This window comes from Coenobita brevimanus, chromosome 15 (genome assembly GCF_032717465.1).
Source record: "Coenobita brevimanus isolate Jiangsu-jjx chromosome 15, ASM3271746v2, whole genome shotgun sequence".
NCBI classification, from domain to species: Eukaryota; Metazoa; Arthropoda; class Malacostraca; order Decapoda; family Coenobitidae; genus Coenobita; species Coenobita brevimanus.
This window is the reverse complement of record NC_136968.1, coordinates 14,214,710-14,221,352: the sequence shown is the minus strand read 5'-3', so window position 1 is coordinate 14,221,352 and position 6,643 is coordinate 14,214,710. Positions and strand designations below refer to the sequence as shown.

At 54.0% G+C, this 6,643-nt stretch overlaps 1 non-coding gene across 1 annotated transcript; it reads left to right on the top strand.

Moving 5' to 3' along the window:
• Positions 1–4,679: 4,679 nt before the first annotated feature.
• On the top strand, positions 4,680–4,798 carry LOC145390812 (5S ribosomal RNA). The gene has a single exon (XR_013895725.1). It is a non-coding gene; the product is annotated as a 5S ribosomal RNA (ribosomal RNA).
• Positions 4,799–6,643: the final 1,845 nt, after the last annotated feature.

Sequence of the window (6,643 nt, the reverse complement as noted above, 5' to 3'; positions counted from 1 at the left end):
TCCCCGAAGACTCGTTCGTGTGGTGTTATGCCGTCTTTTCGTGGGCATGTATTTAGGCCCCATTGAACTATCTTGACATGGGCAGGCCAATCTTCATTCCCTGTTTGCATGATGCGAGTGCGGACCTGATTCAGGAGGGAGCGATGACTTCTTTCACAGATGCTGTTGCCTTGGGGCCAGTAGGGGGATGAGTGGGAGATGTGGAAACCGAATATTTTTGCTAACTCTTGCCAGACTTTGCCCGTGAACTCTGGTGCATTGTCCGAGTGCAAGGCCTGGGGAATGCCAAAATTTGGGAATACGTGGCGAGTTAAGGCGTCAGCGACGGATACTGCACTGTGATCTTTTGCGTGGCATGCGATGATGAATTTGGAATAGACGTCCACAAAGGTGATTATGTATTTGTACCCTGTTTTGGGTGTGAGGGGGGCCGACGACGTCGAGGGGAAGTAGTTGCCACAGTTTTGTTGCTGTTATTTTTCCTGAATGGCCAGGTGTGCGGGTGATGTCTTTTCCCAAAACACAAGCGCGGCAGGATTGTATAATGTTTTTGGCGATGGTGGAGGAGTTTTGTGTCCAGTACATGTCACTGAAAACTTGTAGGAGTTTCTTAGTCCCCAGGTGAATGCCATTGTTGGCATGAAGGTGCAGCATGGTGTCACGGGCGGTGGTGGGGCTTAGGACGATGTGGCCGTTGGGGTCGAACAGGCCTTCGCCGTGCAGGTGGAGTTTGTTGAAAGTATTTGGTGGGATCCAGGTAGGGCGTTGCTTATTGTGCCACATTTGGATAAGGTCCGGTTCTGCGGAGATGGCGTTGATGGGTAATCGGGAAAGGGCGTCGGTGTTTGTGTGGAGCTTGCCTGGACGGTATGATATCTCAAAGTCATATTCCTCGAGAGCTTTTCACCATCGTATGAGTTGTGCGTTGGTGGTGTTGGACTGGCGTAACCACTGTAGGGATTGGTGATCGGTAATGATAATCACGTGGGTGCCTGAGATATATGAGCGGAAGTAATTGGGGGACCAGATAATTCCCAGGCATTCACGTTTGGTAGCCGTGTAATTTCTCTCCGCAGGGTTTAAGGTGCGGCTGGCACAGGCAATGATATGCTCACGCCCGTCTTGAACTTGGGCAAGGACAGCTCCTATGGCGAGGAGTGAGACGTCGGTATATAGACGGAAGGGCAGGTTGTAGTCTGGGAAGGCGACAACTGGGGCGGAGGTCAGCTTGGACTTGAGGGAAGTGAATGCGTTCTTCCTGGGTTCTGTCCAGACGAAAGGTTCTCCTTTCTTGGTGAGATCATGCAAAGGTTTGGCGATGTCTGCAAAACCTTTCACGAAACGCCGGTAATAGGAGGTTAAACCTAGGAAGGCTCTGGTTTCGTGCACATCGCGAGGTAGGCGGATGTCGGCAATTGCACATAGCTTGTCGGGGTCGGGAGAGATGCCTTCTGCATTGATCAGGTGTCCAAGGAAGAAGACTGAGCGTTCTGCTAAAACACATTTTGTGGGTTTTAGTTTGAGCCCGGCCTGGCATATACGCTGGAATACCTGTTTGAGGTGGTGGAGGTGGTCGGCCCAGGTGTGGCTGAAGACGATGACGTCGTCTAGGTAAGCCAAACAGGTTTCCCAGGTGAGCCCGCTCAGAACAGATTCCATGAGGTGGGAAAATGTGGCGGGGGCGTTGCAGAGTCCGAAGGGAAGGACGTTAAATTCATAGTGCTTCCCGTTTGATGTTGAGAAGGCGGTTTTGTGTTTGTCATTGAGGTGGACTAGGACTTGCCAATAGCCTGATTGCAGGTCTAGGGTAGAGAACCATGTCGATCCGTGGAGGGAGTCCAGAGAGTCTTCGATCCTGGGTAGTGGTGTAGCGTCTTTGACTGTAACGTCATTCACTCTGCGGTAATCGACGCAGAAACGCATGGTTCCGTCTTTCTTTCGCACGAGTACAACAGGTGAGGACCATGGTCTAGTGGAGTTTGAGATGACACCTGCATCGAGCATATCCTGGACCTGCCGGTCTTCTTCTGCCCGTTGTTTTTTTTTTTTTTCTGCGTGATGGTTGGCGAATAGGAGGTCCTGTAGTATGAATCTCGTGGCTGAGATAGGTGGTGTGGCCAAGATCGGTTGGGCCGGCGGAGAATAGGTCCTGAAAGTCCAGGAGTAGTTGTCGGAGATTTTTGGTTTGGGAAGAGGATAGATGTGATGGTAGGTTGGGGAGAGTGGGGTGATTGTGGGGTGGTGCTGGGCATGGTTCTGCTTCTTCCGTATCGCCAATGATGAGTCTTCGTAGCAGAGTTAAAGGTGTTGTGGCGAGGTTTGCGATACGGATTTGTTGGGCGTGGGGGGGAAGGAAGGTGGGGAACACTAGACAGGATGATAGGGGTCCGGTGGGTATGGATGGAGAGAAAAGAACTGATGTACCTAAGGGTCTGTTGAGTGTCACTCAAGCTTCGTGGTGAGGTGGAATGGTAATTGTGGAAGCGATAGTGGCAGGGAAGGATGGAGAGGGGGGGTTGTAGGGGTGGAATGGGAGATGGGGATGGAGGGGGATGAAGTGAGGTGTTGAGTGAGGCTGGGGTGGGGTTACATGAACAGGTGGGTTGGGGCAGGTGAGTGTTGTAGGGGTGTGTGTGTGTGGGTGGTGTGGGGGTGGTGGTGTTGTTTTTCGTTTTCCTTCGGTTTTTGTTTCCCTTATTGATGGATGCTTGGTTGGGGCGGGCTGGACTGAAGTGGAGGTGACGCTGATGACAATCTATGGTCGCGTGGAGTTTCTGGAGGAGGTCCAGCCCAAGATATCCATCATATTGATTACATGTAGAATCAAATATGATGAAGGGGTGGTTGGTAGACACTCGTTGGTGAGTTCTGGTTTGTAGGGCCCGGGTTTCCCCACGGATGGGTAGAGGGCCATCCCCTGCGTCTACGAGGTTGGCTGAGGTGGGGAGGAGTGGGCCGAATGCTGAGGTTAGGCGGGAGTAGAAATGGGAGTAGAGGCATGACCTGGCTGCTCCCGTATCCACCAGTAGTCTTGCCTTGACCCCGTTCAGCCAAATCTTGTTGTAGACTGGGGGTCTGTAGTTGTGTGAGGTGGCCCCCGCCACCGTGGGGAGGTGCGGGGGCGGGCCTAAAAATCCATCTGCTGAGGTTGGGTGTGATTGTCGTGTTCGTCGTCGTCCAGTCCTGGGTAGAGTAGTGGCGGAGCGTCGTCTTCCCGGGCATCATCGTCTAACGAGGAGACTTTCTTGCGCCCCTGGTGGAAATTCCTGCACTTGCTTGCCTTGAGCTGCTCTCTTATGTCGTGCAGGGGGCAGGTGCGACTGCAGGCCGTGAATTCCCAAGGGTTTATGGTAATCAGGTTGCCTTGTTCCCTGGGGTTTGGGCGTTTCTTTTGTGGGTAAGCCCTGGGCACGGTAGGAAGCGGCTCTGTAGGCGGCTGGTGAGGTGGCGGCTTAGGTTTTGGTGGGGGGTTGTGGCCTGTGGGGAATCTTGTCGCTGCGTGAAGGGGTTGTGGTGTGGAACGGGCGGCGAGGAGACGTCTGATCCATGTCCCCTGAGGGATCATAGATAGAAAAGTGCTCCCTGACTGTGCTAGGGAGAATCCTCAGCAGAGCATTAAATGTGTGGGTATCCCGAGTATTCATTGCTGCCTCGGGATAAGCGGCGCTGACGAGGCGCCGAGCCTGGACGAAAGTGTCGTCTAGGTTATCGTCGTAGGTGAGGGCGTCGAGCTGCGAGAGAGCGACAACTCTGCCCATGGAAGGCATGAAAGCCTGTCTCACAATTTGTGAGAACTGGTCTCATGTCAGTTCTGGGACGACTTTTGGTGTGACGGTGGCGATTATTTTTCCCAGGTTAGGCAGTGTGACTGCAATTTTTTCCTTGTCCGAGTCAAACCCTATGTCTAAGAGGGGTTTAATCATATCTAAATACACATCAATGTCACATTGGTCCGTGTTGAATTTCGGCAATTGAATGTGCGGTTTGGCTGCCATTGTGCAAGTTTCCTTTTTCGTTCCTCCGTGCTTTTACTCGGATCCAGAACCACCGCTTGCCACCAGTGTTATGCTGAGTGTTTTTAGGTCGACTCCTCGTCCTAAAAACACTAGCGACTGAGCGAGGTCCTCTTTCCGGACCGGAAGTAAAGCACCAACAGAGGAACAGGACAAAAACTAGGCAGTATACCTGAACACATCTATTGCCTTAATTCTAAAACCGTTACAATATAACTCTGAGTGATATTTAAGATACAGGATAAAGGGACACAGAGTTAGACTTTGATAGCACAAAATACAGTTGCACTTAACACACGATATGATACATGTATACCAATGTCTTTAGTTATTTATATGGAGATACCAGTATTTCATTTAAACCCAAAACATATATGCACTTGATAACATGGGGAATAAACAAGGTTAAGAGTCCGTGGGGGGAATATTACTATAAAGAAGACAGGGTGCGGATCACGACACTCGACACAGTTACCTGGTCGCGGCGGCACTTTACACAGGCTTCTGATTCTCCTGCGCACCCTGATCTTCATACACAATTACAGAAAGCTCTTTTATTCTGGGACAGGTGTAATTACTCTGCTTTCTATGACTGGTGGTCTAAGTATTTTCTACTCTGCTGGGAATGTAATTCTTTTGGATTAATAACAATTGTCACTGGTTTTAGCCAACGGCCATACCACGTTGAGTACACCGCTTCCCGCCCAATCAGCGAAGTTAAGCAACGTTGGGTCTGGTTAGTACTTGGATGGGTGACCGCCTGGGAACACCAGATGCTGTTGGCATCCCTACGTGTCATGTGGGGTTGGTGGAGGATTAGTGCCCCTCCCTGTAAAACAATTAACTCTAAGCCCTTGGCCACCCCGTTTGGGATGCATGGCGTCTGGCAATGAATGAATGAATGTCACTGGTTTTACATTAATCACACTCTGTCACTGTTCACTGTTCTTCTTCCCCTGGCTTATTTTCGGTATAAGGGTCGTCACTTATTTACCTGTGTTTCCTGGGTTGTTACACTCTGTCGTCGGGCGTGAGGAGAGGACCTCAGAGGGACTTTGCCTGTAACGCGCAACACATTATCCGCAGGGGAGTCACTGCCCGGGTCCGGGCCGTCGGTGAGGTGCAGGGAGGCCCTCCTGTCTGGGGGCCTCACCCTGAAGGAAGGCCCTTACCTCAGGGCCTCGTTGGTGGGGTGCAGGGAGGCCCTCCTGTCTGGGGGCCTCGACCTGAAGGAAGGCCCTTACATCGGGGCCTCGTTGGTGGGGTGCAGGGAGGCCCTCCTGTCTGGGGGCCTCGACCTGAAGGAAGGCCCTTACATCGGGGCCTCGTTGGTGGGGTGCAGAGAGGCCCTCCTGTCTGGGGGCCTCGACCTGAGAGGTGGCCCACAGGACTGGGGCCAAACAGCTGGAGGAGGTGGGCCTCGCGTCGGTGGCTCCGCGGGGTGAGGGAGTCGGGGTCGCCCTCGCCTGTAGTCTGCTGGGCTCGCCTGGGGGTCCTGGGGGTGCGGTTGTCTGCCAGGGGACGCGCCGTCAGGATTGGACTGCGGCCTCGTCTCCTGCTGGTGCCTGCAAAGGACAGAGATTTCCCAGGCATGGAAGGCAGGTCCAGTCTCGGACTTTGCCACAACTCTGGCGACACCTCCGGGGCAACACTCCCGGGTGGTGACGAGCAGTTCCCACAGGGGAACGAGGTAGGCTGAGTGTACACGGAGGCCGTGTCCTCTCCTATATACAGGGAGGGAAGCACAGAGGCAACTCTCTCTCCTGGGTCTGTCACAGCCGTGGCTCCAGGTCTTTTCACCCTGGGACCCACTTCTAGCTGTCTGCTAGGGCCTCCTGTCCTTGGAGTGGCTGAGGGTACCTCGGTGCACACTATTGGGCCTCCTGCCCTGGACGTGGCTGAGGGCACTGACACCTCGGTGCTCACTATAGGGCCTCCTGCCCTGGAAGTGGCTGGGGGCACTGACACCTCGGTGCACACTATTGGGCCTCCTGCCCTGGACGTGGCTGAGGGCACTGACACCTCGGTGCTCACTATAGGGCCTCTTGCCCTGGAAGTGGCTGAGGGCACTGACATCTTGGGGCACACTATTGGGCCTCCTGCCCTGGACGTGGCTGATGGCACTGACACCTCGGTGCTCACTATAGGGCCTCCTACCCTGGACGTGGCTGAGGGCACTGACACCTCGGTGCACACTATAGGGCCTCCTACCCTGGACGTGGCTGAGGGTGCTGGCGCCTCGGTGCTCACTCTAGGCCGTAGCCTTGGGCCTCCTGCCCTTGAGGGTGTAACTATGGCCGTCGCCAAAACGTTACTTGGGACTGAAACCTGTTCAGTCCCACCCCGCTGCTGACGATGGTTGTCCCGCCTGCAAGGTCGTTACCGATCTTTGTTCACCTGGTGTCGGGGCAGTTGCGGGGAAAAGGGGCGCAGGTCAGTAGTGGACGGGTGACCCTCTTGCCCTGGGTCACTAGCCCCCCCATTGTGTCTTCCTGGGGTGGTGGTGTGGCGGTGGCCCGGTGGTGGGGTGGTGGGTGGCGGGGTGGGTTGTCTGGTGGCAGGCATTTTAATTTTACTTTGCACTTATTTTGCTTAGTACTATCAAAGGCTGTGGGGGTAAGCCTACGAGC